This window comes from Podarcis raffonei, chromosome 13, assembly GCF_027172205.1.
Source record: "Podarcis raffonei isolate rPodRaf1 chromosome 13, rPodRaf1.pri, whole genome shotgun sequence".
Lineage (NCBI taxonomy): Eukaryota > Metazoa > Chordata > Lepidosauria > Squamata > Lacertidae > Podarcis > Podarcis raffonei.
The window spans coordinates 52,685,794-52,698,521 of NC_070614.1; positions in this window are offsets into that span (position 1 = coordinate 52,685,794).

Consider the following 12,728-nt stretch of genomic DNA (forward strand, 5'->3'; position numbering starts at 1 on the left):
TGCCTATTTCCTATCCCTAATCTATTTATTTTAAACGGGGAGGCTTGCATACCTTCTTGCTGAGGGGAGTAAGGCTTCCTTTAACCAAGACCAAAGGAATACAAACTGCACATGTGCAGAAATACTCTTCTTGATTACTTTGAGCCAGTGTGGTGTAGTGGTTAAGAGCGGTAGTCTCGTAATCTGGGGAACCAGGTTCGCGTCTCCGCTCCTCCACATGCAGCTGCTGGGTGACCTTGGGCCAGTCACACTTCTTTGAAGTCTCTCAGCCCCACTCACCTCACAGAGTGTTTGTTGTGGGGGAGGAAGGGAAAGGAGATTGTTAGCCGCTTTGAGACTCCTGAAGGGGAGTGAAAGGCGGGATATCAAATCCAAACTCTTCTTTGCATGTCCTGAGGCTGAACCATGACAATAGAAACTTGTCCCAGGACTCTGGGCTAACTCAAAACTTGGCATGCAGAAGACCCCAGATTCAATCACCAGCAACATCTCCAGGTAGGGCAGGGAAAAATTCCATGTCTGAAACTATGGAGAGTCACTGCTAGTCACCTTCTTACATCCCTAGCCAATTAATAACTTGTACAGGCCTAAATGCACTAGAGTAGAGGGCGCATATTTATAATTTTAAGAACGGCCACAGCTCTGGAGTAGGCTAAAGGAGCCTTGTTCCCCCAGTGCTCTGTCTCCAACACTGGATACAGCTTTAGGGGCCTCGGGATGAACAAGAATAAGTCCACGTGCTGCAGTGTCTTTGTGGCTATTGCCAGGTGCATGGTGCATCCCTGACCTTGGTAAGCCGTGAGAAATTGAGACGTCCATATTTTTGTAGAGCATTTATAAACCTTCCGCCAAAAGGTTCCTACAGTAGTGTACAGAACCAGAAGAAAGGCACTTCCTGCCTGCAAGCTTGCAATCTGCAAGACACAAGACACAAGGCAAAAAAGTTGGGGAGGGAGGAGGGGGAAAGCAAGCTCAGGTAGCAGTCCTGGTTCTTATAATGGGGTCAAATAGTTCTGGCTATGCAGATTCTGGGCATCTTGAAGAGCAAATCTTCCCTTAAAGAATTCCTTCACACCCCACCCCTAGTGAAATCTGGGAAAACAGCGGGTGCTGATATATGGGGGGGGGGCATGACGGCAGGGCTGCCACAACAACAGATACCTTCGCTCAGACAGCTGATCTGGGGGCAGGTGAAATCACTGCTTTTTTCTGGGGGGGACGCAGGGGTATGCATACCCCTAAACATTTTGTACTTTTGTCCATTTACTGTATTTATTTTCCCCAATTTGAACTATAAAATTGTGATTTTCTTGAGTCAAAGTGAGAGTGCTCCTAAAGATTTTTTATTAGAAAAAAAGGACTGGGTGAAATCCTTGCAGGACTGATGGAGTCGCTGCCCTCCCTCGTGGATTGTGCCTGCAGTGACTCTCAGAAAGCTCTCAGAATGTGTGCAAACTGGTTCCATTTAAAAACACCTGTGCTTGAGATGATACGAAATGTTTTGCCTGTAATGAAGACTGGTGAAAATGTTGTGTGATTTTGCAGTTAACTAGCAGTGGCATATATGCACATAATGTGTTGTGTGTCTTACCAGACTTTATACCCCAAGCTGGTCCCCTCCAGATGTTTTGGACTACAGCTCCCATGCTGGCTGGGGCTGATGGGAGTTGTAGTCCAAACATCCTCAGATAGTAGAGAAGGCTGGTCCTACCATTAGTGTGACCTGTTGCTTACGGTGAGGAGAGCAATTGTGTTGTTTGATCTATTTCTGCCTGCTTTTCCTCTCCAAGGAGCCCTAGTGACAAGCAACGAAATAACAACACATTTTTAAAAATAAAAAGCAATATTAAAAACATTGGAGAAAGGGCGTAGCTGGTGGGTTGATCCTCATGCAGGTAACAACTTAGTTTGTAGCATTGTTACCAGAACAAACTCTAAAAAACACTTAGCCCAAGAGTTGGTGAACAGGATGTTATAAGAAAGGTTACAGAAAATGGTGCAGAACATTTTCTTCGCTCCTCAGAGTTCTGTAGGGTTGCTGCATTTTAAAAAGTGAAAATCCTTTTCGTTGAGCTTTTTTTTCAGTTTTGACCAGTCGTTGAACTTTTTTTGCAAAATCTCTGGGGGAAAAATACATTTTTGAGCTATTCTTAAGGAAATCACCGTATTTTTCGCTCTATAGGATGCAACGGACCATAGGAGGGGGAGAACAGGAAAAAAATAATTCTCCCCCTCTCTGCGCAGCGCCCCTTCAGCAAAGCGGCAGGAGAAATGGAGCCCCTTCCATTTCTCCTCCCACTTGGCTGAAGGGGTGCTGCGCAGAGAGGGAAAACTGTGCAGGACCCTCTCCAGCGAAGCGAAGCCTGGAGAGCAAGAAGGATCAGTGTGCACTGACCCCTCTCGCTCTCCAGGCTTCAGGCGGCTAACCTGTCCTCTCCTCCTTCAAGGATACCCTAAAACCTGTGTAAGTCACCCCCCCCAGGCCTCAAAACTGCAAAATTATTTTCTCTCTTCTAAAAATCCACAGCTAAAGTTTTCCTCTGCTTTTTCACAAGATGCTGTTGCAAAGGCAAAATGTGACTTTTATCAGTACGAGAGAGCTTCAAAAAGCTAATGAATAGACTCTGTCAGAGCAAGCCTGAGAACTGACTCTTATCTCATTCGGTTGTAAGACATCTTGAACACACTGAACCGTGAGACTCCTCGACCCCCTTGGCTTCTCACCCCCTTTCCTGGGAAGGGCGCCAAGAGTCCAAAAGAGTCCCAAGACACGAGCTTTCTGTTCATGCTCAGGAAACTCAACTTGGGGCAGGACTCTTGAGGAGGAGGAGAAAGGGGAGGGAACTGAAGGGGAATATATGCTCTGTGCAAATGGCTGTGAACTCGTGCTTGTTTTGTGAATCTATCACACTTGCTCCTTCTACCACCCCGATGGTAGAAATAAAGCTTTTTCTCTGAAACTATTCCTTGAGTGTCTGTTGTGACGTGGGGTTTGTGATTTCAGCTCTCTTGACATAATATGCTGGAGACAGTTCTGTAGTAACACTTCTTTATTAAAGCAAACAAGACTGAGAACTGAGGAGGGGAGAGCTACATTTATAGGGACAGGGAACTAGCAAGAAAGGATACATTTTGGAGGGAACAATATCAGGCAATCACAGTCCTGCCTTTTGGAGGAAACCAATAAGACAGAGGATCCAAATACAGCAGCTTAAATGAACCAATAGTAGCTGTACCCTCTGGAACCAAAAGGCAGTTACTTTACCCTAATGCAAATACAGACAATAATAATACAGATATAAAATCCTTTGACTCAATACACAACACCCCTCCCCCCCTAGTGAGCACCACAGACGTAATCTCTCAGGTACTGTGGGGGCCTACAAACTCTACTTGATCTCCTGACAACAGGTGTTGCCGGTTCTGGATTGGATGTTACCTGTGGTAGGGGGGGTGCTATAGGGGTTTCGTCAGGAACAGATGGAGTCCCAGACATCGCAGGGTCCCCTACCTGTACCTCGTCATCCTGAGGACTAGCAGACCCTGGTTCATTTGCTGAAGCCCCTGGTGACTGCACCTCTGGGCCATTTTCACTCTGGTCTTGCAGCTCTGCGTCGTTAGCCAGGGATGAATTATCTGACCCCTCCCTGCTGAGCACCCGGCGCCTCAGCTGATCTATATGTCTCTTCCAAACTTGCCCATTTTCCAAGGTCACATAATAGGACACAGGTCCGCTAGCCCGGGTGACCACACCAGCCACCCACCGCGAGCCTCGTGAATAGTTCCTCACCCAGACCAGATCTTCAGGGGCGAGATACCTTAATCACAGTCCTGCCTTTTGGAGGAAACCAATAAGACAGAGGATCCAAATACAGCAGCTTAAATGAACCAATAGTAGCTGTACCCTCTGGAACCAAAAGGCAGTTACTTTACTCTAATGCAAATACAGACAATAATAATACAGATATAAAATCCTTTGACTCAATACACAACACTGTTGACTCCCATTTTCCCCGTTCCGGGCGCAAAGCTCCTCTCACCCGAGGCTAAAAAGGCTACATCCTAAACTGTCCTCTCCTCCTTCAATTATTCTTGTAAATGTCTGCTAGGTGATTTAGCCTTTGTGCTGTGTGATGTGATGGAATAACGGGTGATAAACCAAGGAGATTAGTGGGGTTGGGGACAATATGCCTACTTTTTCTTTCCATGCCTTAAAAATGGATAGTGTGAACCTATTTAGTGTTGTGGGGAGGTTTTTTCCAGCTTGTTTTGGAGGAAGGGATATGCAGCAGGGGTGTTTTCAATTGTATCTAACTCCAACTGATCCAACTGTCTCCTAGAATGTATGTTATGATGTGTGTTTGGTTGCCAAGGTAGTAGTATTCTATATTGTGAATTCCCCATCCTTAGTCTGAGGTTGAGAAGAGCAAGTAGCTGAGACCTGTTCTTTAAGTTTTGTACGATAAAATGAGTGGTTGTAATTTGTTCGGCCACATACTAAGATGGTTTGGTAGATGGTGGAATGAAAGGGTTGGGAATGGGTGGGTTAATTTTGGAAGGGTGATCGTTTTGATCATGGCTATTTTATCTGAGAGAGTGAAGTTAGTATTGTTCCATCACCTCAGGTCTTTGTTAGTTTGTCGCCACGGGGATTTTTAATATGGAGGTATAATTTGTTGAGGTTTCTGGATATTTGAACCCCTAGGTATCTGAATTTGGTACAACAGAGTTTTATCTTTATTTTATATATTTTTCATATTCATATTTCATATTTTCATATATATTTTCTCATATTTTATATGAGAGAGTGTTGAAACACATTGCCTCAGATTTAGCAAACTTCACTTGTTGGCCTGACACCACAGCAAAAGTGTTGAGTTCTTTGGCTAGGTGATTGCTGTATTAATAGGGTATGGTGTTGTGACCATTAGGCCTGCAAAGAGCCCTAGTTTATATGTTTTACCTTTTATTTCCACTCCCTTGATATTTGGGGCTGCCCGGAGTTGGATTGCTAGAGGTCCTAGGGCCACAGGGCCACGATGAATAGGAAGGGAGGCAGCAGGCTTCCCTGTTTGTGCCTCTTTGGATTGCTATAGTGTTAGAGTCCTTATTGTTACCGGTAGCTAAAATCTGCACTTCCGACTTGGGTTGCCATATGTCCGGATTTTCCCGGGCATTTTTTAAAAAGCGAATTCTGCCCAGACACTGTTTGTGGCGGTCAAATCCTGGCTATGTTGGACGTATGGCAACCCTAGAGTTCTGTGTAACATAGAAGCTTGGGAACACAGGAAGTTGCCTTATACCGAGTCAGGTCATTGGGGTCAGTATTGTCAACACTGACTGGCAGCACTGCCTCTCTGGGGCATTTTCCCCAACCCTATCTGAAGATGCTATTGAGAACCTTCTGCATGCAAAACACAGGCGTGCTCTCACTAGGCTACAACCCTTTCCCAAAAAGGCCTTGCTTCCATTAGTATGGTGTATTTTAAAATGGGGTTTTAGAGTTTTTAGGGGTTTCTGAATGTTTTATGTAGTTTCTATGTAGTTTTATGTAGTTTTTCAATTTCATTGTTCTGCATGGGACAATGACAATAAAGATATCGTATATATCGTAAACTTAAAACAAAAGAAAATAAATGAGCTTATAGGCTAAATGAAAGAGTTCTTTCTCTCAGCGACTTCACAGGGTCTCAGGAACTGGGAATGCCAAAGTCTCATTTTGCTCTGCCCTCTTGATTCAAAATGGCTCCCAGCGCTCAGACGACAGGAACCCTCATGCTGAGTTTGGTGAGGAGGGGTGTCTGAGCCTACAAAGGAGACACACCCCCACCAAGCTAGGGCTTCAACCTGACCCAGACCTGCATCATTCTTTTTATTAGGTGGTGCTTAATTAGGGTTCATTTGGTCGGCCATCTTGATTCAAAATGGCACCCGCATCAAAGCGTCTACAGCGTCCGCCAAGCCCACGTCAGAAAACCTTGTGGCAAGTTTGGCAATGGCAATCTCGAGAGGCGGCCGGACCTACACCCCCCCCACCCCCCAAAATAAGGGCAAAGTCAGGTCAAAAGTCGGTCTGCTAAATCAAAATGGTGGCCGGTGTCGAAACCACTTTCCAAAATATATATTGTGATAGGAATTTTGAGGTCTTAGATATATGGTAATGTTCATAACTGCACATACATAGATCAGCACAGGAAGGCCGATCTGAAGCCATTTTGATTCCTAAACTGAGCAAATGTTTTCTCTGCAAGGTCAAGGTGGAAAAGCCTCCCCGTTGTCTTTTCCTTCACAAATCCTGTCTTAAGGGTATGTCTGTCTGTGTTTGAATAGGGTGTGAGCCTGTGACCTGGCCCAGGAACTAAGTATTTATCACTACAAAAGACTGGCCAGGCTCCCCAGGCAATCCGATCAAGTAACCTGCCAGACAGGAGATAAACAACAACAGGAGAAAAACATTCAAATTTCTGTTTAGACCACCTTTTTGTGATGTAGGTGTGATGTATCTGAGGGGTGGTCTTAGGTTACACCCCTTCTGTGATGTATGTATGATGTTTCAGGGGGTGGTCTTGATCTACAGGGTGGCAATTTCAAAAGTCTTTATAAGGCCTTGCGCGCCATTTTTCTGTGTCCCTCCTCTCTCCTGCGTGTGAGGGGAGCACCCTGTTGCAACAGATCAATAAAGATCAAGCTTACTAGCTTTTTTGCTTCTCAATATTCTCTGGTTGGCCTCTGTTATTCTCTCCTACCAATAGTGAACCTATGTAAGGACTCTGTATGGGCTCTTGGATACCCCATAAGGGAAAAAGGGCAATTTTTGTTTACAACAATATTAGATAGACCAGACAGAAGATGAGTGTAAGGGGGTGAGAGGGATGGAATGTTGGAATGTGCTGTGTGCTGATTGGCTGAGGGTGAAGGGAGACAGTTGGAACAGGTGTGTGTGACAGTTAACGGCAGTTGGGTTTTGGCGGGAAAAGGAGAAGGGGGTAGAGTAGGCAGGATAGGAACAGAAGTTTAAGTACATGTTATAAAATGCTAAGTATCCAGACATTTATTAAAAGCATCATGTAAGAACCGTTATATCCAGCTTTTATTTATGCTTTTATTTTTTATTGTTACATAGTGAGCATTGCCGACAACCCAAAAAGCGTCTGTTCTGGATCGTCCATCCCTCTAGAGACAGCACATAAATTGTATATTTCTACACACACACACCAAAAAGACAAATGTAATCTGCTTTGAGGGGTTTTGTTTTTTCCTCCAGTCAAGCATTGTATAAATTTCATAAAATAAATAAATTAAATTAAATGTAGATTTTTTTCAAGGCTTTCTATGGCCGGGCTATTGAAACCCTAGCTGCAGCAAACATCCATGTCAAACGTCCTTTAGAGCGGCAAGCTTTCATGTTATCAGTCCGCACAGTCAGCCATGACAATTGTGAGGAGGCTTAAACAGGGGATTTAATTATTTTATATATTTCTTGATACACCTGAGACCATTGGTTGGTATACCTGAGACAAGATTTTATGTCAATAATGAAGATTTCTTGCTCAAACTGCCTCATGTTTGGCCAGGCTATCTGGGCTATGACAAAGACAGTCAGATATAGTTTGGATTGATTGATTGATTGTCACTCAGAAATAATCGTATCTTACATAGTGGCAGTGGAATTCCAATAGTGAGATGATTTGAGATGTTCTGTAAGCCCAGAGCAGGCAGCCCCATGAGGCAAAAAGGAGCCATGGGGAGTTGAGAGAACTATTCATCGAGCAAAATAGGATGGGTAATTTGAATTAAAGCACCCTCTTGCCACTCACGAGGCAAGGTGGGGTGACTGCCTCAGGGGGCAGGATCCACTGAGACAGCAGTTCCCGGTGTAGATATTTATTCCCCCATTGTTCCTCGTGTTGATCTTCACTTCCCTGGCAGGGAAGGGACACCATTTTGTGGTTCCTGTATCTTCATACATTCACTTGAAAGCACAAGGTCCTGTCCCCCCACCCTCCATGTCTTAGACTGAAGAGAGAGAGGTCACCTCCATCCCCTTTTTGCTCATTCTCCACACTCCATAAATTTTGTGTGGGTGAAGACTGCAAGATTATGTTACCTCAGACTTCTTATGGACTATCATCGTTCTAATTTAAGATAACGTTCCACAACATTTCCTTTTTTATATATATAAATTTTTATTAGTTTTTTAACATATCGTTTTCAACAGTAATTAAACATACTTTTACATCTTAATCAATTTTTTTTTACTTCCATCAATCCTGTCTGAAAATTTTCCAATCTAATCTCTTAGTATGCATTCCTTATCTTCCCTATTACATTTCAAACTCATAACCAATCTTTTTATACTTTGTAACACTTCGTATATTTCTCCTTACAAAACTTCTTGTAGTCCTACTAGCGTAATTTGTTGATTACAGTTGCTCTTCAGATAATTCATATACTTATTCCAATCTTCTGTAAATCTCTGGTCCCGCAGGTTTTGAATCTTTCCTATCATTTTGTCCATTTTGTTCCCACATTTCCAATGCACAACGAATGGGACAGTCTCTATGGGGTATCTCCCTCTGAATTTTTCACATATTTGATTTTTTTTTAAAGTAAGGCTCGTCCCTTTGAAGCATTCAGATGCAGTAGCCTCCCCAGCTATACCCAGCGGTAGACAAAATGCAACACAAAACCAATAAAACTGCATTATAATAAACAGAAATTCAGTAATAAAGAGAGTGCAATCTTGTGGGTCAGGGAAAGGCTAGTAAAAGGACATGTCTTCAGACAAATGTTTCTGAAACAATTAACAGATGATTCTTTATGTACGCTGCTCTCCATAGGCAGCTGGCTCAGCACCATTTATTTTGTTATTTTCCAACATTTAAACCCCAGCTTTCTATAAAATATTCAAGGCAGTTTATAATTTAAAAATGAAGCTATCTTTCACCATGGCAGCATCTACACTCCGGATCTCCTTGCCCAAATTCATAAGAACATCATAAGAACATATTATTAAGAGGTTAAAATCACTCCAGAATGCTGGGGAATTGTTTAAAAACAGTGTTAAAGCTCAAGTGGAGTGTATACTGCAGGTCAGGAAAGGTACCATGACGGCTAAGAGGTCGCCAATGTGGTTAACAAGCAGAATCAAAGAAGCTATTAGAGATAAGAAGGCTTCATTCAGAAAAAAAATGAAGTCATCAAATTGATAAAACAAAAAGGAACACAAGCTTTGGCAAAAAAAATAAAATGCAAGCAGACAGTAAGGGATGCTAAAAAAAAAGATTATGAGGAGCACATTGTTAAAACTATTAAGACAAACAAGAAGTTGCTTAAATACATTAACAGCGGGGGGCCGGGGGGGAGAGTTTAGACCATTGGATGACAAGGTAGTCAAAGATGTCCTAAAGGAGGATAAGGAGATTGTGGAGAAGCTGAATATCTTCACAGAGGACGATATAGGGCATATCTTGGTGCCTGAACTAGCTTTTTCAGGAAGGGTCCCTCCTCCGTTTTTTCTACTCTGAGGGGGCCTTATTCATCCCTGCGGCCTTGAAAGTGTATAGCATCAAAGTGATGGCCACAATGGCCTATGCTGCACCTTTATGGGCTGCCTTTGCAAACCTCTCACCTTTAGAGTCACTTCAAAGCCAATTCTTACGCCGACTTCTAAAATTACCAACATGCGTAAGTAATGCGGCTATTCGCTTAGAAATGAAGATCCCCTCAGTGGAGCTAGTTATATGGAGGAGAGTTTTGATTTATTGGATATCCCTATGGCATAAACTCCCGAACCACTATCTCATTCAATGCATGTGGCGAGATGACTTCACAAATTTGTGGTCAGGAAAAATCCATGCCAAATTGCTGTCCTATGAGATCTCGCCCACTGAATTGCTCAAACTGGATCTAAATGTGGCAAAAAGGTGTATAAATCAAAGGCTGGATGATGTGGAGCTATACCAAAATTTCGTAGCTGGTGGTGGAGCCTGCTCGCCGTTAAATTTCGGCATAACCCCTATCTACCGCGCTCCGTCCTACTTAACTTCGCTTATGGCCGCGTCTCACTGATATGCCTTCATTAGAGCTAGGTTCAATGTCTTTCCAACAAACGTGCTGAGACACAGATTCACTAAGGGCCAAGTCCCTTCAATGTGTGCTTGTGAAATGAAAACATCTGAATCTCTACATCATGTTATGTTTATCTGCCCTTTGTACAGTTCAGCCCGTGCTAGTATACCAAACTCCATAATCCAGCCTATGGCTGACAAACCAGTAGACCTACAGCTTGCCTGGGTTCTTCAAGATGTGGATCCTTATATTACCCTACAGGTTGCTAAATTCCTAACAGCCGTCCTCTCGTACAAGAGACGGAATTATTGATGGTAGCTGATTATTGATGGTTATAAGAATTTTCTATAATGACATCAGATATTGATTTTAGTGTAGTGCCTAAAATTTTTAATCTTAGTCTTAAACTTTTTTTTTATGAACGGCTAATATCTGTCCTTGTGAGTTGTGAACTGTGTTATTCTACTTGTGGTTTGTATGAGTCCGCTGTTTTATTTGATTTGTTGTGTTGTGTTGTGTTTCATGATGGGCGTAAAGCCGAATAAACATTTGATTTGATTTGATTTTTCAGGAAGGGAGACTGAGGAACTGAGGCAGGTAGTAGTGATGAGAGATGAAGTCTAGGCCTAATAGACAAATTAACAACTGACAAATAGTCAAATCTGGTTGACATCCACCCACCCAAGAATTCTGAAAGAACTCAAATGTTAAATTGCTGATCTTCTAACAAAAATATAGAACTTGTCTCCCAGATCAGCTTCCATAGCCAATGTAACACCGATTTTTTAAAAAGGAATCTAAGGGAATCCTGAAAATCATAGGCTTAATGTCTCTTTCCCAAGAAAACTGGTAGAAAATATGATGGAAGAAAAAATAAGCAAGCATATAGAAGAACAAGCCTTGCTGAAGCAGAGCCAGCATGGCTTAAGAGCATTAGAAGAGCCTGATGGAATCAGGTCAGTAGCCTATCTAGTCCAGCATCCTGTTCCCACAGTGGCCAACCAGTTCCCTGTGGGAAACCCACAAGCAGGACCTGAGCACTGCCTCTCCTGTGGCTTCCAGAAACTGGTATCAGAAGTATCAGTGGAGACAGAGCATAGCCAACATGGCTGGTAGCCATCAATAGCCGCCTCCATTAATTTGTCCAATCTTCTATTAAAACATCCCAAGTTGGTGGCCTTCACAGTCTCATGCGAGTTTCATAGTTTAACTATGTGCTATGTGAAGAAGGGAGGCGGGTGGCGCTGTGGGTTAAACCACAGAGCCTAGGACTTGCCGATCAGAAGGTCAGCGGTTTGAATCCCCACGACGAGGTGAGCTCCTGTTGCTCTGTTCCAGCTCCTGCCAACCTAGCAGTTCGAAAGCACGTCCAAGTGCAAGTAGATAAAGAGGTACCGCTCCGGCGGGAAGGTAAACGGCGTTTCTGTGCACTGCCCTGGCTCGCCAGAAGCAGCTTAGTCGTGCTGGCCACGTGACCCGGAAGTTGTACGCCGGCTCCCTCGGCCAGTAAAGCGAGATGAGTCGGCCACGACTGGACCTAATGGTCAGGGGTCCCTTTACCTTTACCTTTTATGTGAAGAAAGTGGGTAGAGAATGGCATGGAAAAGGTGGAAAGAGAAAAGTTTTCATCCCTTGATCATAACTCCTAGAACTCACAGACATCCAGTGAAGCTGAATGTTGGGAGATTCAGGACAGATGAAAAAAGTACTTCTTCACATAGTGCCTTGTTGAAACTATGGGACTTACTCTCACAGGAAGCAGTGATGGCCACGAACTTGGATAGTATTAAAAGAAGTTTAGACAAATTCATGGAGAATTTGGCATGTCAAGAACTTGGCACGTCAAGAGCGCCGGAACAGGAATAACTGTTTATGGTCATGGATGTCAACTTATGTGTATAAGCTGACGTGCTTGAATTCCTGGGGAAGGGGTGAGAGGGTGCCTGGAGGATATATATACTGCATGAAATTTCTCATTTCTTTGGACTTGCTGTGAGCTGACCACACAAGTGCCTTCTGCTATCCAGAGAGCAGAATAAACTCTTTCTCTGAACCAACCCTCGGTGTCATTTGACTTCCTTCCTCCCGTCCGGGAGCAACGCTCACCCTACCAATTAGTAAAGTCTAATAAGGCTACACTATCGACGGCTATTAGCCATGATGGCTGCCTCCACTGTCAGAGGCAACATGCTTTCAGAACACCAGTTGGTAGGAACTGCAGGTGGGGAGAGCATTGCTGCTGCACTTGGGTTCTGTTTGCAGGCTTCCCAGAGGCACCTGTGTGGCCCCCGTGAGGACAGGATGCTAGACTAGATGAACCATTGGCCTGATCCAGCAGGACTCTTCTTATGTTCTTTCTAGGCAGGCACCTTATGGTATTGTGTTTGGTGCCTGCTAAAAACACTTCTGCGTAGGCAAGCCAATCCAGACTGGTCAAGTTAATATTTTTAGATGTAAGTTTCTTCTATACTGTATATTGTTAACTGGTGATTTTATCACTCTTTTTTTGGGGGGGGGGGAGGTCAACTAGTTTTTAGCAATAATTTTAATGTATATTTTATATAAACTACTTAGAGGTTTTTACAATTAATTGGCAAACAAATTCTGTTAAATAAATAAAATAGAATTACTGGGTATGCACAACAATTATCTACCTA